We start from the raw sequence: 26,485 nt of genomic DNA, 5'->3' as shown, positions 1-26,485 counted from the left end.
ATAAAGTTTATTACTCTATATAAATCAGGTTAAACGTGTTCAATTCAATCGCTGTTGTCAGTTCTGCTTAGGTTTATTGTATCTCAAAATGATTTTAAATCAGCACATCGTAACTAACTTAAAGCGATTAAATGCCATATTCAGCTTTTACGTGACGTGATGCAGATTCGACCAGTTTATAATAGTCATAGTAGGATAAAGGTAACGCGATACGCGTCGAGTTTACCATGCTTTACCACGGTAACAGTATATTTCGGCTACTGCGTGCTAAATTCCGATTCGCGTCGAATTTACCATGCTTTACCACGGTAACAGTTTCGGCTACTGCGTGCTAAAATCCGATACGCGTCGAGTTTACCATGCTTTACCACGGTAACAGTATATTTCGGCTACTGCGTGCTAAAATCCGATTCGCGTCGAATTTACCATGCTTTACCACGGTAACAGTGTATACTCTCACCTCGGGGCCCCCCCCTCCCAGAATGTTTTAGATGTCTTCATATATAACACCTCCCTTACGAAAACTAACCATGGTTTTATTGTGGTAAAAGTGTAGTAACCATGTTTTTTTGTGTATTGATTACTATGAGCAAAACCATGGTTTTACTACAATAAGCATGGTTAAACTATGGTTTTTGAAAACCATGGTAACTACAAAACAACCATGGTTTTGACAAACACCTGATTCCACTCATCAGTCTTGTTCCAGAATGTTTAAAACGTTCCTTAATTAACACACTAACAAGCTAATGAACTGAATCAGCCCTTACAAAATTTAACCATGGTTTTATTCCAATTAAAACCAAAAAAAAAAACATGGTTACTGTAACTACAATAAGCATGGTTAAACTATGGTTTTTGAAAACCATGGTAACGACAAAGTAACCGTGGTTTTGACCACCATAGTTTTCAAAAACCATAGTTAAACCATGGTTATTGTAGTTACTGCAGTAACCATGTTTTTTTTTATTGTAGTAAAAACCATGGTTAAATTTTGTAAGGGCTGATTCAGTTCATTAGCTTGTTAGTGTGTTAATTAAGGAACGTTTTAAACATTCTGGAACAAGACTGATGAGTGGAGTCAGGTGTTTCATATAAGGAGACATTTAAAACATTTTGGGAGGGGGACCTTGAGGACTGAAGTTGGGAACCACTGACCTAAAGGATTATTAGGAACACCTGTTCAATTTCTCATTTATGCAGTTATCTAATCAACCAATCACATGGCAGTTGCTTCAATGCATTTAGGGGTGTGGTCCTGGTCAAGAAAATCTCCTGAACTCCAAACTGAATGTCAGAATGGGAAAGAAAGGTATGGCGTTTAATCAGACCCAGCACACACAAAAACCACGCGTGAGTGAGAGATACGAGCACGCGAACACTATTCGAGCGCTAAAAAGCAGAACACAATTGTGTAAAGCATCCTTGCGAGAGCGCACCTCCGCTCAGCACGCACAAATGCAGTCACGCGAGCAAGGGCTTGGATGAGCTTTTGCACGACTCTGGCTCTCTCTGTGCTCTCGCGGCTGTACCACACACGCTCGCTCGATCAATATGACTTTTGGGTCTTTGGGGGCGGGGCATTGACTGGTGTCTTCGTGCCTGTGGTTGGTTGGTTGATTTAATCAGTGATTCGTTCTCAGATTTTCTGTTCTCAATTCGTATCCAGTCAATCTAGGTAGAGAAGACACGTTTTAATAGGACCATTATGTCGGAGCACGTCATTTTAAAACATTGTCTTGTTTGATCCATGCAATAGGCTGCAAACCAAACAATAATGCCAATTTTATTATATATTTTGTTTACTGTTTATCATCCTGCAATATATACTATAGGCTACATATTGACATTGTCAGGTTACAGAGTTGGTTCAGACTTAGCATTAGCAAACTTTAGTATAGTCCTGTACATATATATAAACAAACTAGATTTGAACTCCAATTATATATACTCCAATATATATATATATATTAGTTTTTGTAGCCATTCTGTATCTTTTCAGGGTTAAAATAGCATTTAATTTTACTCTGTTGTTGTATTTGAGTTTCATTTCATTTGCCATAATATGGTTGTTAAATTATCTACATGTTAAACAACAAACAAAATACATACCTTAAAAAGGGGCATATTGTTTTGTTATGTTTGCATGGTTTAAACAAGCCTAATGTTTTAACATAGATTACCTACTTCGACATAATGATCATATTAAAACATGTTTTCTCTACCTAGATTGACTGGAGATATATTGTGGAACAAGAGATCATGCATGTCACTAATCAAATCAAACAACCAATCACAGATGCAGAGACATCAGTCAATGTCCCGCCCCCAAAGTCGCAAAAGTAATCTCGAGCGAGCGAGCGCGTGTGGTGCAGCTGTGAGAGCATAGAGAGAGTCGAGCAAGCGCTCATCCAAACCCTTGCTCACGTGACTGCATTTGTGCGCGCGGAGGGGCGCTCTCGCGAGGATGCTTTTTCCGCGTGCGAATAGTTTTCTGCGCCATGTATCTCTCCCTCGCGCGTGGTTTTTGTGCGCGCGACTTTTGGGTCTGATTAAACGCCACAGAAAGGTTTTAAGGATTTAAGCAATTTTGAGTGTGGTATGGACTGATTCAACCTGACAGAAGAGCAACTGTGACTGAAATAACCACTCGTTACAACCGAGGTATGCCGCAAAGCATTTGTGAAGCCACAACACGCACAACCTCGAGGTGGATGGGCTACAACAGCAGTAGACCCCACCGGGTACTACTTATCTCCACAACAAATAGGAAAAAGAGGCTACAATTTGCACGAGCTCACCAAAAGTGTTGAAAAATGTTGCCTGGTCTGATGAGTCTCTGTTGAGACATTCAGATGGTAGAGTCAGAATTTGGCATAAACAGAATGAGAACATGGATTCATCATGCCTTGTTACCACTGTGCAGGCTGGTGGTGGTGTAATGGTGTGGGGGATGTTTTCTTGGCACACTTTAGGCCCCTTAGTGCCAATTGGGCATCGTTTAAATGCCATGACCTACCTGAGCATTGTTTCTGATCATGTCCATCTCTTTATGACCACCATGTATCCATCCTCTGATAGCTACTTCCAGCAGGATAATGCACCATGTCACAAAGCTTAAATCATTTCAAATTGGTTTCTTGAACATGACAATGAGTTCACTGTACTAAAATGGCCCCCACAGTAACCAGATCTCAACCCAATAGAGCATCTTTGGGATGTGGTGGAACGGGAGCTTCGTGCCCTGGATATGCATCCCACAAATCTCCATCAACTGCAAGATGCTATCCTATCAATATGGGTTAACATTTTTAAAGAATGCTTTCAGCACCTTGTTGAATCAATGCCACGTAGTATTAAGGCAGTTCTGAAGGCAAAAGAGGGTCAAACACAGTATAAGTATGGTGTTCCTAATCCTTTAGGTGGGTGTATTTACTGCAATGTTTGAAGTTAAAGCCTGATAAGCATTGCATTTACCATGCGTTTACCACAGTAACTGTAGATTTAGTGTGTTATTTTTAGTTAAAGCCTAGAAAACACAACCTGTATCGTGCTGCTACCATAGTAAAGTTATTTCTGTTGTGGTACATGTGCTTAATGCATAGTACCAAACCCTTTTTTTAGTAAACACAAACCTTACAATGGTAGGTCTACTGTGGTATATGGTACGGTAAGCATTGCATATATGCTTTTAGCACAGTAACTGTACTAATGTGTTGTATTCAGTTAAAGCACAGTAACACAAACCATTGCCATGGTTTAAACACAGTCACTGTAGTTTAGCCTTTTAATTTGTAATAAAAGCAGCGCTATCACAACACTTACCTATCTTTTAATACCTTTCATGTCCAATCATTGTTTTTGTCTTGCAGTTACTCCATATCAGTCATTTGATGGACAGTGGGCAACCAAATAAAAAAGATGGCAATTTCTGCAAAATGATTAATTCTATAGACTTGCTGGTAAGTTTCATTTATTTCAATATTAATAAATAGATACTCATATTTGCACTACATACTTATATTTGTTTTCTTATTATGTTTGTTTGACTGGATACTCTGGTTTAGTCTATTTTGTTTTCCCTTCTCAGCTCCACAAGTTGGAAATACTTGGTGTCTTACCAATGTTATTTATAACTTTGCAGAGAATCCTGCACCACTCTACCAAAATTTAAGGTAAAAAAACGTATTCAGAGCCATCTTTTAATACCTATCATGCGACTATATGAGGCTGTTTTTGGAGGTTGGCCAATGTATTTATACATTTGACCACCTATTAACTTGTTTACCTACATGTTTGCCCTTGACCCTCCAGAAAATGTTGGTTGTATGATGTTTTAGTAATTGTTTATTAATTATATGGTTTAACTCATGGCAATAGAGACAGAGCGCAGCGCGTCACAACCTGAAAACCACGCCCACCGGGGGGGAAAGCAAGCCAACAGTCTCCATTGACTTTGTATTGCAAGAGGCCGCCTCCTTGTCATTTCTGGCTTATAACAAAAAACTGAATAATGCCTAAAAGCTGCTTTGGGACAATATGTACAGCTAACAAGCCAAAGAACACAGAAATAAGTTTTTATAAGCTGTCGAGCCGTAAAACCCAGTCTTTAAGGAGAATTAAGTGGATCGCCGATTACGTTTCCCCCTATTGGACGCAGTTTTACTAATAGGAGTACTATGAAAAGTTGCCTGTTTCCATTTCTGTGTCTGGACGCTCGTTTTTTGGGGTCGACAGCTTATAAAAAATTATGTATTTATTTTTTTGGCGTGTTAGATGTACACCTTGTCACACTGCAGCTTTAGGTATTATTCTGTTTTTAAGTTTAATCTGTAAATAAGTTTTTGTAAGCTGTCGACCCCAAAAAACGAGCGTTTAAAGACACAAAAATGGATACAGGCAACTTTTCATATTACTTCTATTAGTAGAACTGCGTCCACTAGGGGGAAACGTTGTCGGCGATCCACTTTATTCTCCTTAAAGACTGGGTTTTACGGCTCGACAGCTTATAAAAACTTATTTCTGGGTTCTTTGGCTTGTTAGCTGTACATATTGTCACACAGCAGCTTTTAGGCATTATTCAGTTTTTTGTTATAAGCCAGAAATGACAAGGAGGCGGCTTCTCGCAATACAAAGTCAATGGAGACGGTTGGATTGAATTCCCCCCCGGTGGGCGTGGTTTTCAAATTTGCATAACGGCGCTCTGTCTCTATGTGGGCGTCATAACTCAATGTAACACTAATTTGACTTTTTCATTATACACTATTTTTGTAATTGATATGTCTAATGGTTCTCTGCAATTTTCTACAGGTTGCCCCTCTAGAGTCAGTTGCCCCACCACTATGGTCAGAGACCCCACCGCTGCAGCCGAAGACCCCGCCTCTCCAGTCAGCGACCCCACCACTGTGGCCAGTGACCCTGCCATTACCATCATAGGCCCCACCACTACAATCAACCACCCTGTCACTACAGTCAGCGTTTCCGCAACTGTGGCCAGAGAGTCCACCACTACCATCAGAGGCCCTGCGACTACTGTCAGCAACCCCGCAACTGCGGCCAGAGACCACAGCTGTGGTAAATTACTTTTATTTTAATATTGATAGTTGCTAAATTAAATCCACTCGAGTTTACTGGTTATTGGTTATTTAGGGCGCACTCACATTATCCAAGCCAAACCAAACCATGCCCCAGCGCGATTGTCACCCCTCCCTACTCCCCCAGGTGCACGCGCTCACACTGTACTTTTTGTCGATCAGAGTCCGGGCGCTCTTTCGTCATTAAAATGCGATTGTTTTGAAAAAAGCATGAAGTAAAGCTCTCCATTAACCCTGGAACAAACCATAATAATAAGTCTGTGTTTTTTATTCGGAGTCGTTTGGTGCGCGATTACAGACAGCCTTCTCACATGTCATCATATTCCTTAGTTGATCTGTCACGTGCGCATCTCGGACATTGACGTAACCCCGCTGCTCGCAACAAAAGGTTTTAACGGCGGCATATGTAGGTGAGTGGTCGCGCAGCTGACGTCTTCACCTTTTGAATCGCGTTAAGGCGCGAATGCGCTCACACCACAGCCTTCCGCGCCTGAGCCCAAGTTCCGGGCTCTGGCCCACCTCTGCAACCCGGCCGTGGCGCGATTAACCAATCCGTGCCCGGGCGCGGAACAGAGCAATCACACTTTTCAAACAAACCAGGCTTTGGGGGTCAAACGCGCCCGAGCGCAGTTTGGTTTGGATAGTGTGAGTGCGCCCTTAAACGTTCATGGACCCCATTCACTTCCATGGTAGGACAAAAGAATACCATGAAAGTAAATGTCCATGAATGGTTTGGTTACAAACATTTCTCAAAATATCTTTCTTTGTGTTCATCGGAACAAAGAAGTTTAAACAGGTTTGTAACAACATGAGAGCGAGTGATGACAGAATCTTTTTAATAGTGTGCTGCAGGTATGGCTTATTTTGTAGCCTAACCCCGAAATTAGCGGGACACTGGTTCCCTCAATAAAAAGCCTATTCATATTTGAATCAAAAGTCTATGGGATAATGAATGGGCTTTTTAGAAAGGGAAACATTGTACTGCTAACTTCCGGGTTAGCCTACAAAAGTAGGTCACCCCTGCGGCACTCTGTTTTTTTAAACAACACTGTGTACAACTAAATTGTTTTTTTTTCCTTTATAGTGGCAAGAAGTTCCTGGGTGTCTGAGGATGCTGTACAGTAGTATGTGTCTGTTTAAAAACATGCCATTATACATATCAATACAGTATTTGTCATCATAGAAAGTTATTCTATACATTTTGTTTAACACTTTAGTTTGTCTTATTCTTGAAGGTCTGTTGTTGTCAAAATGTATTGATATTTAGATATAAAAATCAGGGGAAAAAAACAGTTTTGTTGTCAACACATCTACACATGTTGTTGTTACACTAATGTGTGGTGAATACTATGTATTAAAGATGTTTATATACAAAATTTTATAAATAAGTTCTTGTGATTTTTATTTCATAATTGATTTGGATAAAAAGGAAATACAAATTTCCTTCTCCTAGAAATGAATATTTAAGACAATAATGTGCTACATACTACCTACATGAACTCTGAACCTTGTTGTTATATTGAGTGGCCTGGTAAACAATTACGTTTTACATGTCTACTGAATGTTTACATGGTTGTCTTTATTTACCGTCATCTCTGTACTCTTGATTTTGTTCTACAGATCATACTAATAAAATAAATGATGAAACCTATTTTAAATGGGCATTGCTGTTGTTGTTGTTTTTATGGGGGGGGGGGCACTGTCATGTAATAGTAAAGCTGGAACTGAGGTGATAATAACACCATTGTCTTTTTAGAGTTGCTTTTAGCTGATTAAAATGTTTCATGATTGATAAACATTACATGGCTATTTAATTGAACTGAGTTAACTTTTAAATTGCTTCAGCTGAATTCACACTATATCTTCTTGACAATAGAAATTGTTTTGTAATTGATCTTTACCTCATTGATTGCTACTTTGTAACTACTTTAAAACAATATTTAGTATAAAAATAAGTGTGACCTGACTTATCCTGTTATGACAATGAATTGCATAAGTGTTTGCAATTTTCTCGTTGCCATTTTGTAAAAAATATATATATATAAAATATATAAACAAAAATCTGTGGCCTAGCCATACTGTTTATTTCAAAATTACTGACAAATACATCATATAAATTCACAAAACACCATATAAAACCTAATGTGATCTTAATGTAGGAATACTCTCAGAAGAATAAAGTCACAAAAGCTGACACTGGGGTGGTGCTCTTTCAGAAACTACACGGAGTACCTAAGGAGTGCATATGGGTAAATATTGGTACCAAATGTGGATAAATCTTTGTGCATTGGTTTTGGAGGGCCACTGTCCTCCAAGTTTAGCTTCAACCTTAATCAAACACACCTGAATGACATTTCATATTCATCCTGCAGTCTTTGATTAGAATTGTCAGGTGTGGTTAATTAGGGTTGGAGCTACACTTTGCAGGACCAGGAATGCCCACCCCTGGGACCTTTTTAAAACGGGTAGGCAACATCAGTCTGGAGTGCTGATATCCTGCAGAGTTTAACTCCAGCTCTAAGCACACATGAACAACTTATCAAGGTCTAAAGAGTCATCTTAAACTACTTGTAGGCAATGTTTTATCAGGGTTAGAGCTAAAATCTGCAGGACATCGGCAATACCGACCTTGCCAACACCTGTTTTGAAGGAGTTCTGTCCCAGTGAAAGTTTTTGTACCATATTTCTGAGTGCATAAAACAGAAGAAAAAAGAAGTGTTATAAATGTGACGCAGCAGAGTTTGTTGTCTTTTATTATGCAAATACATCTGTGTATGTTTTACTGCCCTTTCACACCCAAGTGCCCAGTAGGCCTAAAACCTCTGTAAGAGGACAAAAGCCTATTTCAAAAGTCTGTAAATCAATGTCTAATTAGTGCATCAAAGTGAAAACTACTTATGCTGTGTTTACTAAATAATGTTGGACAGACTTTTCAGACATACATGAAAAGGTAGTATACAGGCATTTTAAGACATGTTAACCATACCAGATTTTAACCTGCCCTGCCCCTCAAAGATGACATATACAGAAGTTTGCATAATGAACATATTTGGATAATCATTTAGTGATTAAAGGTAATATTTATTTAATTTTAATCCCTAAATGTGTTAAACTACATTATCCATAAGTCTCCATCATATTATTGCTGACAATGGGGAAACATGGTGCTGACATTCTCTGCTGAAAAAACAGCATACCAGCAAGACCAGCATATGTTGTGGTTTGGTGCTGGTTTGCTAGTGAACACCAGCTAAACTAGCCCCAAACCAGTATTAGCACCAGCTAAACCAGCACCAAACCAGCAATAGCACCAACATCCCATACCAGCAAGACCAGCATATGTTGTGTTTTGGTGCTGGTATGCTGGTGACCACCAGCTAAACCAGCATAGACCAGTATTCCCATGCTGGTCCGCATGCTGGTTTGATGTTGTTTTTTTCAGCAGGGTTTGTAGTTCATTGAAATTGTTATGCTTAGGGTTGAAATACAAGTAAAGGAAAAGTTTTCTCAGCTAAGAAACGCGATATTGTTAGCTGATAGCATTTCAAGTGTAACAGTAGCACCAAAACATCATTTGCGACATGGAATACTTTTTTATATGGGTTAAAAGATGATTCATGTGGCGCTGCGAAAATCCAATTGTCGTATGACATCAAAGTATCGCGGGAGGGACTCGAAAACACGAAGAGCAGTCCGATCTCGCGGCACTTTGATGTCATATTGTAATTGGTCTGCGCAGCGAAAGAACACCATGACAACTTAGCTGACCAAAGACCTCCTGTCCATAAGTTTTCGAAAGGATCTTTTAATTTTATTCTGCTGAATTGACACGTGTCTATATGTTCTGTTTAATATTGATATTTTTTATTAAATATAATACTAACATTTTCGATGGTAGATCGATTTGTTTGGTTTGCCTGGCACATAGGCTACTGTAGACTGCTATCATAACCATTATCCTTTTAGGCTATCAAACATTTAGTCATAAAGCGTTGACTACATGTCAATCAAAGAAATGAGCCTGTGCAAATACTTTAATTACAGATTTTTATTCAAGAGCAATGAAGTTTGTAACATTAAATATACATATCATAATAGTACAATTTATGATAAAAAACAGGAAGTTGTTTTCACGTGAATTTGGTCAATTTTATTTGTCACTTTATGAATAACAATGAAGGCATTTTACAACACTGTCCAAAAAGTCATAAATGTTACATCAGTAATAATAACACTAATATCAGTAACGTATTACAATATCTAATATAAAAATGATTGGACAAACAATATAAAATTACATATTTTCACAACACCTTTGTAATGTAAATGTAAACAATGTAAAACATTACTAAGATAAACATCACAGCATACAGTCTTGTTTAATTAACTGAATCTAAAAAAGACAGTCTATAGTTATGTGGTGAAGTCTATATACCGTATGTGATGCTTAATATTAAAGGAAAAAAGGTCAACTGGCAGTTTCAGTAATATACACAAGATAAAATACAGATATAATCACATAGATGACATAAGGTAAATTGGGACGTGGGGAAATAAGATGAACTATTTAACTATTGGGAGACAACTTTATCATTCTAAACAAGTTTTCATCCACTACACTAGTGAATTGCAACTTCAATCGATCACAAGGCCTAAGCCTAGTCCCAAACTAAAATGTATATTTGAGCTGTCTTAACAAAAAAACAACTTTTACTGACATATCTTTAAATATATCAGTGCCATAATTTTGTCTCAAGATGCACATCAGTAAGTTTATTTGTAAGTCACATTTTTAAAAGTAGTGTAAATGTCCAATTTTAGCTAAGGCATAATCCTGGTTTAACCTTGACCTTGTCTTTAAAATCTGACTTGAGTGTACACTTTATACTGACTGAGGAAACAATGACTTTTCATACTCATCCTCATCATCATCATCACCACCACCACCACAATAGTGGATATCCTCCTCATCCATGTGAATTTCCCTAAAGTAATCATCATCTTTTATGTTCCCAAACAGCTCAGAAAAGTTGTCAAGCACAGTACAGTACAACTGGCAAACAGAGGAGATGATGTAGTATTGTCTTTTCTTTAGCAGGAAGTGAAGTCCTAGAACTTCACTGTCAGAGAGCCCACACTCCTGGTCTGTACCTATCAAACAAGAACAACAAATATTTAGTAATTAATATATAATTGTAATCCATGCTCTGCAGAATTTAGAGAACCATACACTTTACCAGTAGGAAGCAGCAGTCATGGCTATTTAGCAGATGTTTCATTTAAAATCTGCAGAGACCCCCCATGACCAGGATTGGTGACGACCGTCCTACAGCATGAAAGTAAAAACATAAATACACATTATACTAAATATCTTTAAATTGGAATGAGTAACAAGACATACCATGCTCATTCCATACCCATGGCCATGCGTAACTCCCAGATGCCAGAATTGTATCAGCTGACTGCAGTTTTCAGGTGCTGCCCTGTTGTACTCATCTATAGTCACAACGAATTTGGCCTTTTCCTCCAAAATCTTTCGGTGAAGTTTGTCTTCTCTCTTTTCCATCTTAAAAAACAAATGTGATTTGTCATAATCTGTACAGTTTAAAACTTTATCTTAAAATGTTATATAAATGCATTTATGTATGATACATACAAGTGAATGATCAAAGTATATTTTGCACAACTGTATGAATATTTAAATTAATGCTGTCCAGGGTTGAAATTTGTTAGAAGTCGGAAAATTATTTAATGATGATTTTGAGGTTAACCTGTTTGTCGGTTGCTTCCTCTGCCTGATGCTTTTAATCATAATTGCACTTGCACTCTGGAGCCGCAGAGTGTAAGAAATTCAAGTTTTGATGGCATTAAAACAAAGCAACAATGCAACATACATGCTTTATCTTAAAAAGCATGGTAACTTCAATGCGTATTGTTTTAACTACAAATAACACAGTAGATCTATAGTTACTGTGGTAAAAGCATGGTAAATGCAACGCTTATCATGCTAGAGCTACAAACAACGCACTTAATACAATCACCTAAAGGATTATTAGGAACACCATAGTAATACTGTGTTTGACCCTCTTTCGCCTTCAGAACTGCCTTAATACTATGTGGCATTGATTCAACAAGGTGCTGAAAGCATTCTTTAGAAATGTTGTCCTATATTGATATGATAGCATCTTGCGGTTGATGGAGATTTGTGGGATGCACATCCAGGGCACGAGGCTCCCATCCACCACATCCCAAAGATGCTCTATTGGGTTGAGATCTGGTGACTGTGTGGGACATTTTAGTACAGTGAACTCATTGTCATGTTCAAGAAAACAATTTGAAATGATTCGAGCTTTGTGACATGCTGCATTATCCTGCTGGAAGTAGCCATCAGAGGATGGATACATGGTGGTCATAAACGGATGGACATGGTCAGAAACAATGCTCAGGTAGGCCGTGGCATTTAAACGATGCCCAATTGGCACTAAGGGGCCTAAAGTGTGCCAAAAAACATTCCCCACACCATTACACCACCAGCCTGCACAGTGGTAACAAGGCATGATGAATCCATGTTCTCATTCTGTTTATGCCAAATTCTGACTCTACCATCTGAATGTCTCAACAGAGACTCATCAGACCAGGCAACATTTTTCAACACTTTTGGTGAGCTCGTGCAAATTGTAGCCTCTTTTTCCTATTTGTTGTGGAGATAAGTAGTACCCGGTGGGGTCTACTGCTGTTGTAGCCCATCCACCTCGAGGTTGTGCGTGTTGTGGCTTCACAAATGCTTTGCGGCATACCTCGGTTGTAACGAGTGGTTATTTCAGTCACAGTTGCTCTTCTGTCAGGTTGAATCAGTCCATACCACACTCAAAATTGCTTAAATCCTTAAAACCTTTCTGTGGCGTTTAATCAGACCCAAAAGTCGCGCGCACAAAAACCACGCGCGAGGGAGAGATACATGGCGCAGAAAACTATTCGCACGCGGAAAAAGCATCCTCGCGAGAGCGCCCCTCCGCTCAGCGCGCACAAATGCAGTCACGTGAGCAAGGGTTTGGATGAGCGCTTGCTCGACTCTCTCTATGCTCTCACAGCTGCACCACACGCGCTCGCTCGCTCGAGATTACTTTTGCGACTTTGGGGGCGGGACATTGACTGATGTCTCTGCATCTGTGATTGGTTGTTTGATTTGATTAGTGACATGCATGATCTCCTGTTCCACAATATATCTCCAGTCAATCTAGGTAGAGAAAACACGCTTCAATATGATCATTATGTCAAAGTAGGTAATCTATGTTAAAACATTAGTCTTGTTTAAACCATGCAAACATAACAAAACAATATGCCCCTTTTTAAGGTATGTATTTTGTTTGTTGTTTAACATGTAGATAATTTAACAACCATATTATGGCAAATGAAATGAAACTCAAATACAACAACAGAGTAAAATTAAATGCTATTTTAACCCTGAAAAGATACAGAATGGCTACAAAAACTAATATATATATATATATTGGAGTATATATAATTGGAGTTCAAATCTAGTTTGTTTATATATATGTACAGGACTATACTAAAGTTTGCTAATGTTAAGTCTGAACCAACTCTGTAACCTGACAATGTCAATATGTAGCCTATAGTATATATTGCAGGATGATAAACAGTAAACAAAATATATAATAAAATTGGCATTATTGTTTGGTTTGCAGCCTATTGCATGGATCAAACAAGACAATGTTTTAAAATGACGTGCTCCGACATAATGGTCCTATTAAAACGTGTCTTCTCTACCTAGATTGACTGGATACGAATTGAGAACAGAAGATCTGAGAACGAATCACTGATTAAATCAACCAACCAATCACAGGCACGAAGACATCAGTCAATGTCCCGCCCCCAAAGACCCAAAAGCCATATTGATCGAGCGAGCGTGTGCGGTACAGCTGTGAGAGCACAGAGAGAGCCAGAGTCGTGCAAAAGCTCATCCAAGCCCTTGCTCGCGTGACTGCATTTGGGCGTGCTGAGCGGAGGTGCGCTCTCGCAAGGATGCTTTACACAATTGTGTTCTGCTTTTTAGCGCTCGAATAGTGTTTGCGTGCTCGTATCTCTAACTCACGCGTGGTTTTTGTGTGTGCTGGGTCTGATTAAACGCCATACCTTTCTTTCCCATTCTGACATTCAGTTTGGAGTTCAGGAGATTTTCTTGACCAGGACCACACCCCTAAATGCATTGAAGCAACTGCCATGTGATTGGTTGATTAGATAACTGCATAAATGAGAAATTGAACAGGTGTTCCTAATAATCCTTTAGGTCAGTGGTTCCCAACTTCAGTCCTCAAGGTCCCCCTCCCAAAATGTTTTAAATGTCTCCTTATATGAAACACCTGACTCCACTCATCAGTCTTGTTCCAGAATGTTTAAAACGTTCCTTAATTAACACACTAACAAGCTAATGAACTAAATCAGCCCTTACAAAATTTAACCATGGTTTTTACTACAATAAAAAAAAACATGGTTACTGCAGTAACTACAATAACCATGGTTTAACTATGGTTTTTGAAAACTATGGTGGTCAAAACCACGGTTACTTTGTCGTTACTATGGTTTTCAAAAACCATAGTTTAACCATGCTTATTGTAGTTACAGTAACCATGTTTTTTTTTGGTTTTAATTGGAATAAAACCATGGTTAAATTTTGTAAGGGCTGATTCAGTTCATTAGCTTGTTAGTGTGTTAATTAAGGAACGTTTTAAACATTCTGGAACAAGACTGATGAGTGGAATCAGGTGTTTGTCAAAACCATGGTTGTTTTGTAGTTACCATGGTTTTCAAAAAACATAGTTTAACCATGCTTATTGTAGTAAAACCATGGTTTTGCTCATAGTAATCAATACACAAAAAAACATGGTTACTACACTTTTACCACAATAAAACCATGGTTAGTTTTCGTAAGGGAGGTGTTATATATGAAGACATCTAAAACATTCTGGGAGGGGGGGCCCTGAGGTGAGAGTATACACTGTTACCGTGGTAAAGCATGGTAAATTCGACGCGAATCGGGTTTAAGCACGCAGTAGCCGAAATATACTGTTACCGTGGTAAAGCATGGTAAATTCGACGCGAATCGGGTTTAAGCACGCAGTAGCCGAAATATACTGTTACCGTGGTAAAGCATGGTAAATTCGACGCGAATCGGATTTTAGCACGCAGTAGCCGAAACTGTTACCGTGGTAAAGCATGGTAAACTCGACGCGTATCGGATTTAAGCACGCAGTAGCCGAAATATACTGTTACCGTGGTAAAGCATGGTAAATTCGACGCGTATCGCGTTACCTTTATCCTAGTATGACTATTATAAACTGGTCGAATCTGCATCACGTCACGTAAAAGCTGAAGATGGCATTTAATCGCTTTAGTTACGATGTGCTGATTTAAAATCATTTTGAGATACAATAAACCTAAGCAGAACTGACAGATATAAAACAGCGATTGAATTGAACACGTTTAACCTGATTTATATAGAGTAATACACTTTATATCGAATTAAAGAGACTTAACTTACCAACATGCGTTGTTAAATCTCGCGATGTAATGTAATGCAACTCCTAATTATGTCACATGGAGTTCTTCTCTTTAGCGACCCCAGTGGACGTTTATTTTTCAAAACTTTAGCAATACGTACCTGTTAGTACATATTTGTGGTCCTGCAAAAAAGTGTACAGAGGTACGTATTTCCCATGAGACCAGGTTGGAAAGATTTAATTTTTTCGGTTGATTTACCGTGTTTCTTTATGAGAAGCTGTCAAGCGATTTTAACAACACAAGGGATACAAGGCGGTTATGGCAGGGATTTCAGACAGCTATAGGCTATAAGCCTACTGTCCGGATAACAGAAAATGATACATCTCTACCAGACAATCTTAACACCTTTTTTTCACGGTTTGAGATCACAGATGACAAATTGGCACAACGGCAAGTGCTGCCTCCCATCAACCAGGCACTCCATCTGACGCCAGACAGCGTAAAGAGGGTCTTCTTAAAAATCAACCCTAGAAAGGCGGCCGGTCCAGATCACATCCCAGGTTGTGTGCTGAAGAAATGTGCAGAACAGCTGAAGGATGTCTTCACAGACATATTTAACATCTCCCTCAGCCAAGCCAGAGTGCCCATCTGTTTTAAAAGTTCAACTATAATACCTTTGCCTAAAACACCAAAGCCAACCACCATGAATGATTACCGTCCTGTAGCCCTGACCCCAATTGCTATGAAATGCTTTGAACAGCTTGTTATGAACCACATCAAATCATGTCTTCCAACCAGTCTGGACCCATTGCAGTTCGCATATAGAGCAAATCGATCAACGGAGGATGCTCTATCTACACTGCTTCACCTCAGTTTGACACATCTGGAAAACAGGAACACTTACGCAAGAATTTTATTCATTGATTTTAGCTCCGCTTTTAATACAATTTTGCCACAACAACTTATTGAAAAGTTATCATCACTTGGAGTGGATCTTGGCATGTGCAGATGGATTTTGGACTTTTTGACGGAGAGACGGCAGACAGTCAGAATAGGTAAAAAAATATCCAAGACAACCACAGTGAGCACAGGATCACCACAAGGGTGTGTACTTAGCCCTTTACTGTTTACGTTGTTGACACATGACTGTTCTGCTAGTTTTACCACCAATCACATTTTAAAATTCGCTGACGACACCACAGTTGTTGGCCTCATTACTGACAATGATGAGTCGGCTTATAGAGAGGAGGTGGAGCAGTTGACAGTATGGTGTAAAACACATAACCTCGTCCTGAATACTGAAAAAACGAAGGAGATGGTTGTTGACTTTAGGAAGACTAGTAATCGGCACCATCTCCCATTGAACATCAGTGGTTCTGAGGTGGACATAGTACACAGTGTCAAGTTCCTGGGCTTCCATCTGACTGATGAGTTAACCTCCAGTGAAAATACAACAGCTATAGTCAAGAGGGCACAACAACGTCTTCATTCTCTCCGTAGACTGAAGAAGGTGGAGCTTCCTATTCCAGCCTTGACCATGTTTTATAGAGGCACCATAGAGAGCATTCTCACATATTGCATCTCTTGCTGGTTCGGAAACAGTACGGGAGAAGAAAGACGTAAACTGAACAGGATTGGGAGAACTGCTGAAAAAATCATTGGTGCTCCATTGCCACGTATAGAAGATATATACACAGAACGCTGTAAAATGAGAGCAAACAGCATTATTAAAGACTTCACTCACTTTTCACATGACATGTTCATACTCCTTCAGTCTGGTAAAAGATACAGAAGTATCAGAGCAAGAACCAGCAGGCTACTAAACAGTTTTTTTCCCACAGCCATTAGACTGCTTAACCAGAGAATGTGATTTGTACTGAAAATAGATTATTTATTTATTTAGCCTTCTTTTAGTGAATTTTAGGATATTTATATTTAAAGTGTGCTCTTTTATTAGTTATTAATGCACTGAATGATTATTGAACGGTGGATGTGTGAAACACAATTTCGTTTTTATGTACAACATGAGAATGACAAATAAAGAATCAATCAATCAATCAATCAAGAACTCTGATTGGGTTTTATGATTGGATTTTGATTCTGCATCGTGACCTACTTTTGATTGGCGAGCCATAGCCCTTTTGATCTACACACGTGGAGTGAACCCACGCCCCCCTTGTGGATTTACAGGATATAACAGCTAAGCTGTGATCTCACACACTTTGTGCCCACTACCCGGGTAGAAAAAAATTACAAGAAAAGGCCTTTACACACATTCACATGGAGATCTATATTAACACAAATCGATACTTGAGAACTGTTTCAACACACATGAACTGAGGACCGTATATATACAACAGGATACAAAAGACTTTGGGAAATTTTATTTTCTCTTTACGACTTCAAAACCACAACTCACGACTCTATGCGTTCCAGGCAGCCTGTAACCCGTGTTTTTACAACCTTTTACTTGTGAAAGTGCACTGGAACGGCAGTCAAACCCGTGACTTCCCACCCGTGAACTCGTACTAGATCGATGTGGGTGATTCTCACGAAACCATTGAAACACCACGGCACTAATGATTTTAGCTTTAAAATGTGTAATATAGTAACATTAAAAAGCATCAGAATTAACACAATACTGTGTTCTACCTTGCACAATGTGTGATTTCAACATAAGAATTTATAATTGTAAATTTTATCTCATTTTCTGCTGAAATTCTCATTACCGCAATGTGTCCGGCTGTGTTTGAACATGCGTTATGTTGTAATTTAATCAAATTAACACAAAAATATTAAGAAAAAAATAAATGGATGTTTTGCTAGACTACTTTAGAAGACAGAAAAACTATTTACTGAATATTCATGTATAATAATAATGAAGAAAAATTAGGAAAATGATGTGTCCATGCCTGATGTTCTCATCCTCCGCAACACTTTTTTAGAACAGTTTAAGCACACATACAGAATTTTAATAAAGTTTGATTTTGAGTGACCAAGCAAAAGTGACATTTTGATTATCATTACCGCAACAGATGCTTATTAAATGTTAATTTAATTAATAGAAGCATAATACTTTGATTTTAAATGCAGTGCAGAATCTCCAAATTATGTTCTTTCAGGTTTGTCATGTCATTTTCAAAATATGTCAGTTTTGATGTTTTCTGACTGTTGCGGTAATGAGATTTTTTAGGACTAATTTTTAAAATTGTGTTACAAAAAGTGTTAAATGATTAGTAAAAGTTTTTAAATTAAGGTTCCCATTTACTCCAGACTTTGTTTTTCAATGTCTGGTGGGAAAAAAAGTCAATTTAAGCAATTTTTACATTTTCATGCTTGACATTTTTAAAACCAAGTTTTCGTGAGAATCACCCATGTACTCCATCTTCCTCGTTGGATAACCCCTCTCCCAGGGCATCATGGGATAGTGAAGTGTCCATCGTATGCACACTGCAAAATCTAATCGAAAGTAGTAGGTCATCCGGGTACTTTTCGCATACTGTTTTTCGAATACTATGTATTTCGACATACTACTTGCCTCGCCTACTGCTTTTCGCGTACTCTATAGTATGGAAGTAGGTGGAAGGGATACGGTAATGAGGCACAGGTGATGGAGATTAGTATAGACCTTTTGTGGGTTTGCAAACAGAGATGACGTTTTTTTGTGGGCGGAGCCCAACTGGTGGCAGAAAGTGAATGCTTCTCAATAGAGACAGAGCGCAGCGTGTCATAACCTGAAAACCACGCCTGAAAACCTGAAAAACAATCCAATCGTCTCCATTGACTTTGTATTGAGAGAGGCCGCCTCCTTGTCATTTCTGGCTTATAACAAAAAACAGAATAATCCCTTAAAGCTGCTGTGTGACAATATGTACAGCTAACAAGCCAAAGAACCCAGAAATAAGTTTTTATAAGCTGTCGAACTCAAAAAACGAGCGTTTACATACAGAAAAGTGGAAACAGGCAACTTTTCATAGTACTCATATTAGTAGAACTGCGTCCACTAGGGGGAAACGTAGTCGGCGATCCACTTTTTTCTCCTCAAAGACTGGGTTTTACGGCTCGACAGTTTATAAAAATGTATTTCTAGGTTCTTTGGCTTGTTAGCTGTACATATTGTCACACAGCAGCTTTTAGGCATTATTCTGTTTTTTGTTATAAGCCAGAAATGACAAGGAGGCGGCCTCTCGCAATACAAAGTCAATGGAGACGGTTGAATTGACGGTTGGCGTGTTTTTCAAATTTGCATAACTGCGCTCTGTCTCTATTCACCTTATTCCGCCACGCCCCTTTTTAATTCTTCGCTCTTCCGCATTTTGTCAACAGACTTCCGCTGCTAACATGGCACAGTGCATTCGGTGGTTAGTTTGGTGGTTAGAAGATTGTTTGTAGTTCACTATAACTTTAGCGAAGTGACAAATATCGCTACTGCTGTAAATGTTTTAAATTAGGAGCACGGAGAAAACTTCATAAGACGCTCGGATAGTCATATATTGTCCCATCAATCGTCTCGTGGTTAGACGAAATGAAGCGGCCGCGGCAAGTTACCTGGCATATTTAATTACCTCGTCCTGTCAGGAGTTGATGGAGCAGCATTGAAAATTATTAAAAGTATGTCTACCAATATTTACACAGTGATTTCGTCTTTTTTAAAGCAAATGTGCACCTTAGCCAGTCCAAAAACTATTTCGTTTTTATGTGGTACCATGATAGAATTCATTTGCAAACTTGCAAACAATTATTCCTTCAAATCAGGAGACTTAAATCCATTTAAGTGGAATCTACAAAGCTCACATATGGTTTAAGAAATTCCTTACAGATAATATCTGATCACACTGTAAAGGTTTATATAACTGCAGGGCAGGTTCATCTGATCTCATAGTAAATGTTTAATATAACTGCATGACAGGTAACAGCTGATCACATAGTAAAGGTTTAATATAACTGCACAACATCTGATCACATTGTAAAGGTTTAATATAAATGCACAACATCTGGGGCCGTATTCACAAAGAATTTTAAGGCTAAAAGTAGCTCCTAACGGGCGAATTTAGGAGCAACTCCTAAAAATAATGGGCGTGTCACTCCTAACTTTAGGACTCCTAATTTTTTTCACTAAAAGTAATTCACGAAGCATTTTAGCCCTAAAAGTAGCACCTAAGTCTGGGAGAGCTTAAAAGAAGTCGAGAGGACTCCTAACTCACTAAGACCTATTCACAAAGGATCTAATGCCTTAGGTGCTGATTCTCCTTAACATGGACAGTTTCACCAACTCAAAAGCATTGCCTAGACTTAAAAGCACACTTTAATGTAAGCATATTTTTATGACATTTGTTTCATAATTCATTACATTCTTGACAAGCAGGAAGTTTTTAGAATTACATGAAACAATAATGATATTATATATTTAATATTGTATGCCAACCTGTTGCCATGCTTGCCCGTTTAAAGGCTGCAATCTCAACCCTTGACTGCGATTGTAATGCATACCACCGCCTCTCGCAGTCGTCCGGGGTCCGCGACACAAGCGGGAATGCTGCATTGATCTGCAAATAAATCCTCTCCCAGTGATACGCGGGGTTGATCCGAAATGAGCGTGTGCCTGCGGTTATGAGTCATCCAAAAATATTTTTCATGATATTCGGGTCGCGGTCGGTCGGGTCATTTGAAATAAAAATGCCAGTTAACTATTTTAAACAATTACTACTTAAAAAATGCGGGCCAGGGAGCGGGTCCGGTATATTTATTTTGTATTTTTTGTGGTCCGAGTTGCGGGCGGGTTAGTTGAAAACGTTGGTCGGGTGCCGGTTGTTTTGTACAGTACATTGACCCGCGCATCACTGTCTCCCAAGCTTAGTTTTGCTTGATATCTCAGTGCCGAATTTCCCTTTTATTATGTTTCTTTTTTCCAGCACCAACTGGGACAGCAGCAATAACTGATCCTGCATCCAGTTGGGCTTTCTTTTCCGTTTTGGCGAGTTCATAATCCACCGTCATTTATTTATTAGGCTTCTTCAATATATAGGCAACATATCTTGCTTTAAGTAGTCTATTTAGGCTAATAGGATGTAAATTAATCCAGCAAGTGTTAATGCAATGTCGTTTTTTATTATTAGGCAAATGGCGGTTTTCATTTGGGTATTATACCTTAATTTAATTTCATTCACGACTTTTCTTTTATATATGCATTTCGAAGGCATTACAATTTTTATTTTGTGAAGGACACAGACATATTTCGATGTAATTCCATGATTTGGTGCATGTTATGTTCCGCATGACAGCCCTGTCATCTAACAACCAATCACCATGGTCATTGCGAGGCAGCTCGTGCATGAGAATTGACGTCATCCGTAGCAACGAAGACTCACTCTTAGTTTAAGAGTTATATTTTTTCCTTACTAAAAGTAGGTCTGAAAGGCGTTGTGAATAACTTTTAAGAGAAAACTCCTAGCTAAAATCTTTTAGTGCGATTTAGGAGTACTCTTAGTGGTAAGATAAAATTCTTTGTGAATACGGCCCCTGATCACATTGTAAAGGTTTAATATAAATGCACAACATCTGATCACACTGTAAATGTTTAATATCACTGCATCTGATCACATATGAAGGTTTAATGTAACTTTACAACAGGTAAAGCAAGACCACCCTGCAGTAAATTAAGACACAGCTTTATCGGAGTCATCAGGAGCTGATCCCAAGTGTTTATCTGGAAGCTGTTGGTGTATGTACTGGTAAAGTGCTTGGCGACTGTGTAATGGATGCAATTTCAACCCTCTGTAAAGCTGAACCAAAGATGGTTGTTTCTCAGTAGAGATATGTACATATGTGCCAGCTCAACACATTGAAGCAGTTTCTGGGACAGGGTTTACAGGACTAGGATTTAATTATATTAGGACATTTTAGTTTTTACAAACAAACCCTACAAAAAAAAACAAGACTGGTGCGCATCTTGTGACAAAACAATGGCACTCATATATGTTGAGGTATGTCAGTAAAAGGTGTTTTTAAATTATTGTAGCTCAAATATGCATTTTAGCCTGGGACCAGGATAAGCCCTGTCAGGGAAACTGCACCATTGTTTTCCCATATCAGATGTAGGTTGCTTCAGGTTGGGTTGTGATTTTAAAGTGTAGTTGTGGTCAGAGACGGATGGATCCTCTCATTGTGTTTCTGCATCACAGTTTAGGAACATGTTGATTGTATCATCCTCACAGTTGTCCACTCCATCACTACACATCAATGCATCTGTGAAAACAATATAACCATAAACATTTTTATGTTAGTATTTAAAATAAACTTGCATCATGAGAATTAATATATAAATGGCACCCATACTTAAACAAAACAGTGTGTAAGAGAGAGATGCATTAAAAAGAGACAGTAACATTATACACACAGCCTTTAACTTCAGTGTTAAATAATACGTTGTTTAATAGGTCATTATCAATATCTGAATGAGGACTGAACTGACATTCTAGCATCTGAAATCTCAGTAACTTGTAGGAATCACGTGGGTTACTGTAAGAATGCAATGTACTATAATATCTCGTTGTACTATCGTAAATATAAAAATATAGGTGGACAATTAAAACCATTCAAATAGTTGCATTTTATAAACTAACGTTATTGATCTTGAGAGTATTTGTAGAACGGACTTCACAAATCTAACTTTAGGCGAACGAGCACAAGTTAGCTAGATAGCTTACCTGAAACTGGCCACCTTTTCAACACCCGGCGTGGTTAAAAGTTACCGGAACATCGTAGTCGAACCATTACTTGGGATAAGGGTGTTCCTCAGTTGGCTTAAAATTGGTAAGAAAGAAACATAAAGGCGCTCGAGTGAGCTTTTTAAGCTTAACGCGTCGCCTTCAGTCACTGCCTCAGCTGCTCATCGTCTATTCGGCCGGAAGAACGTTGACAAAATGAGCGAAATGGCGCCGCCCTTGTTGTCATGAAAAATAAGGTGAATAGCTGTGTGAAGTGTTTTAGCGTTAAACTGTGATTTTTATGGATCCGGTGTTCTGTAGAAGTCTGTTTCCACTATATCTCTCTTAAGTGTAATGTTTCTTATAACGTTTTCACCAAGTTAAGTTTATTTTTTAAATAAATTAAAAGTTTAAATGGCTTGGCTACTAATTGTGTGCATGTATGTAATGTATAGGTATTGTTCTTTATTGGTAAATCAATTATTTTTACAGTATGAATCGCTGAAGTACTTATAAGAGCAATACTATCATGTATTCTGTATAATATCATTTCTTAAATATTTCATCATTTTCCTGTTTTCAATTTCTTCCTTATATTTATAGCCTACGTGTTTGTTCTAAAACTATTATGTTTACATACAAATAAATTTGTATAGGCCTGTTTATATATCATTAACACTTTACATTGTGTGTGTGTGTGTGTGTGTGTGTGTGTGTGTGTGTGCTATGTTTATATATTTATTAGTAAACATCATAATTTAAAACAAACAGGAAGAAGACATAGGCTAAGATATAAGGTAAAAAGAAGTAATAGAAAACGAAAACTTTAATAAATGGTAATATTATTGATATTATGAACTCATTCAAATCTTTAATCTTTCTAAATAAATTATAAACGTAACGTGATAAAAACGCCATAAGAAACACATAGAGGGAGCAGACTTCGGCAGAACTCCGGATATCTTCTCTAATTATTTTCTATTATAATAATTAAAAGATTTCCAGGGCCCGGTTCCCCAAAACGTTCTTGGCTGCGTTTCCCGATAACGTTCTCCCTTAGCGCGCTACGAAGACTCTTAAGTTAAACCTTAACTACAGGTTTACCTTTTCTAGGCGTGTTTCCCGAACTGGGCTGCGTTTCCCGACAACGTTCTCTCTTAGCGCGCTACGAAGACTCTTAAGTTAAACCTTAACTACAGGTTTACCTTTTCTAGGCGTGTTTCCCGAACTGTACCTTAGCGGGTTTCTTAAGGTATACTTTGTTACGTACGACGTTACCAGGTGCTGTCTATGGCGATGGTGCTGAATAGGTTGATATCGATTGCTCGACAATCAATTGTTCACTTTATGTAATAGGTACTTCGCTGCGTTATGAGAGAGCGGTGTTATTTATTAAAGAAACATTTCAGAAATAGAAAAAGTTACATTTATTAGGAATATCTGGTAAAAATATTTCAAATTTAATATAAACCTTGTATATTTTATTTTATATCAAACCCATGCAAAACTCGCAACTTCATGTCCAAAAGTATAATGCATAAACTGCTCCAATGCATCCATTATTCCTTCACTTTAAAGGATAATTTATATTAGGGGTTAATAAATGCGTTGCACAGGGGAATAAGGTGGGTCGTCCAATTCACCTGGCTTGGCATTACACTATAAATATATATTAAAACAAATTGTTGTTCATTAGTTCACGCGTTTATGTGCTTGGACACTGCGCAAGCAGCGCGTTTAAAATGCGGATAACGCTTAATGGACGCGTTTCTGGAGCCGCGCCTGTCTGTTTACCTTAAATATAACATAAAATATATATTATATGATATATAATTGTTGTATATGATTGTTTTAGGTTTTAGCTTTGATTAGTTTTAATGTGGAAAATTTGTTGACCTTATATACAAGCAATAATCAAGTGGAGCATTTTCTTTTGAGTGTTTATAAAGAATTTGGCATGCAGCTGCCTCAAAGTTAGAAAACATTAAAAAACTTCGATGCAAAGTCGACTTAACATCAATAATAATATTTAGGAAAATCAACAATTATGATTTCGTGATGAATGTGCTCCCGTGGTCTGCGATTTTACTTGATTTGTTTTATTGCAGCTAAAATAGATTCGCCCTGCCATAGTTTCACCAACTCCTCGACCCAAACTCTTTTTAAATAGTTTCTTAAGCCTGTAATAGTTCGAAGCTGGTGTTCCTTTGGAAAAAATATAAAAAATCTAACAACCATCAGTGTAATAATGTCTAATTATGTGAATATTTTAATCTTTAAATAAAAAAAATGCCTAATTTAACACGGAGTGTACTTCAACTTTTTTTTTTTACAGATATTTAGTTATATAGACTGCAATCTACACAAGCTTTTATCACAGTGATGGCCCCTAGCGGAGTCAAGTGGGATAAGGTATAGCTAAGAGTGCTTCAGACCAACCTTCCGAACGAACGACTTACAGAAGTGATACGTAACTAAGAACGTTTCGGGAAACACGTATTAACGATAAGGTACAGCTTAAGGTACAATTTAAGAACGACGTAGAGCTAAGAAGGTTTCGGGGAACGCAGCCCTTATCGCTAAGTAGTTCTTAACCTATTCCTTAACCTCTCTCTTAACTCTATGGCACGATTCCCAAAACGTTCGTACGCTAAGTATATCTTCTGTAAGTCACACTTTGGTAAGGTTGGTCTGGACCATTCGTAAGCTCTCTCTTAGCGTTGTTTGAGCGCAAAACGCTATCGCCGCAGTCTTTAGAAATCAGCGCAGCGCAGTACAAGTCAAACTATGGTATGCTGACAATGATTTTATGTTATGGACATTTTAAGACTTATAATAAAATATGTTTGCAATGGATACAGGGCTATTTATGCAGTTGACTTTATTTGGTATGAGAATGAATCAAAGACGGCGCCGGTGTTGAAGTTTGTTCCCCATCGAAGTCTGTTTCCTCTATGTTTATAGCGTTTACATTTATAATTTATTTAGAAAGATTAAAGATTTGAATTTGTTATAATAAAAGCAATAATATCATGTATTCTATAATTCAATTTATTAAATATTTCTTATTTGACAGTTTTATATCTTTTAACCTGTCTTTTTTCCTTTTTTTTCTCTACTGTTTGTTTTAAAACAAATTATACATATAATATGATTCAAACTGTAATACTGTAAAAATAATTTACAATCAAGATACATTACATAAATGCACACACACACATCTCAGTAGCCATTAGAACTTTCAATGTATATAAAGAATAAACGTATAATGTGATAAAAACGCTATAAAAACACTAAAGGGAAACACAGGGGGAACAGACTTCCACACAACACCTGTAACCCAGTAACCGTTTAGTCCATGCCAATTTTTTTTATTCTGTAACACTTAAAACCTTTTGACAATTTGCCTGACGTGGCTAAATAAAAAAATCGCCTCCCAAGACAACTCATTATGGAGCTGCTAGATCTTCTCAGACCATATTCTCTATTTAACCCTCTCTGTTTATTGTAGATAGGTTGTTTTTTATTGAAAACATTAATGGCAAGCAATACCGCATTAAACAGAAGTACTACAGCTGCTTGCCTAGTAATTCTGATTGTTAAGTACCTTACCATTAGTATAAAAGTGTATTATATAATTTTTTAAGTCGTTAAACCCATGTCAAG

The 26,485-nt window shown here is 38.0% G+C and overlaps 1 protein-coding gene and 2 long non-coding RNA genes across 8 annotated transcripts in view; all 3 read right to left on the bottom strand.

Annotated features, from left to right (window-relative positions):
- The window catches only part of LOC129443004 (prolyl 4-hydroxylase subunit alpha-1-like), a 131,230-nt gene that overhangs the window by 91,440 nt on the left and 13,305 nt on the right, over positions 1-26,485 (bottom strand). The window lies entirely within an intron of this gene.
- LOC129445649 (uncharacterized) lies at positions 9,661-15,336 on the bottom strand. Of its 3 annotated transcripts, none has more exons than XR_008644826.2 (4): positions 15,154-15,336; positions 10,996-11,160; positions 10,832-10,920; positions 9,661-10,745 (listed from the first exon to the last, which is right to left on the bottom strand). It is a non-coding gene; the product is annotated as an uncharacterized lncRNA (long non-coding RNA). The 3 variants fall into 3 exon arrangements; XR_008644825.2 differs by having other exon boundaries at positions 11,012-11,160; XR_012358666.1 differs by lacking the exon at positions 15,154-15,336 and adding an exon at positions 12,392-12,797 and having other exon boundaries at positions 11,012-11,160.
- Positions 21,637-26,483, bottom strand: LOC141350588 (uncharacterized). The gene is made up of 2 exons (XR_012358675.1): positions 22,820-26,483; positions 21,637-22,358 (listed from the first exon to the last, which is right to left on the bottom strand). It is a non-coding gene; the product is annotated as an uncharacterized lncRNA (long non-coding RNA).

This window comes from Misgurnus anguillicaudatus, chromosome 2, assembly GCF_027580225.2.
Source record: "Misgurnus anguillicaudatus chromosome 2, ASM2758022v2, whole genome shotgun sequence".
Taxonomy (NCBI): domain Eukaryota; kingdom Metazoa; phylum Chordata; class Actinopteri; order Cypriniformes; family Cobitidae; genus Misgurnus; species Misgurnus anguillicaudatus.
Note: the sequence above shows the minus strand (reverse complement) of the source record. Positions and strands in the feature narration are given on the sequence as shown.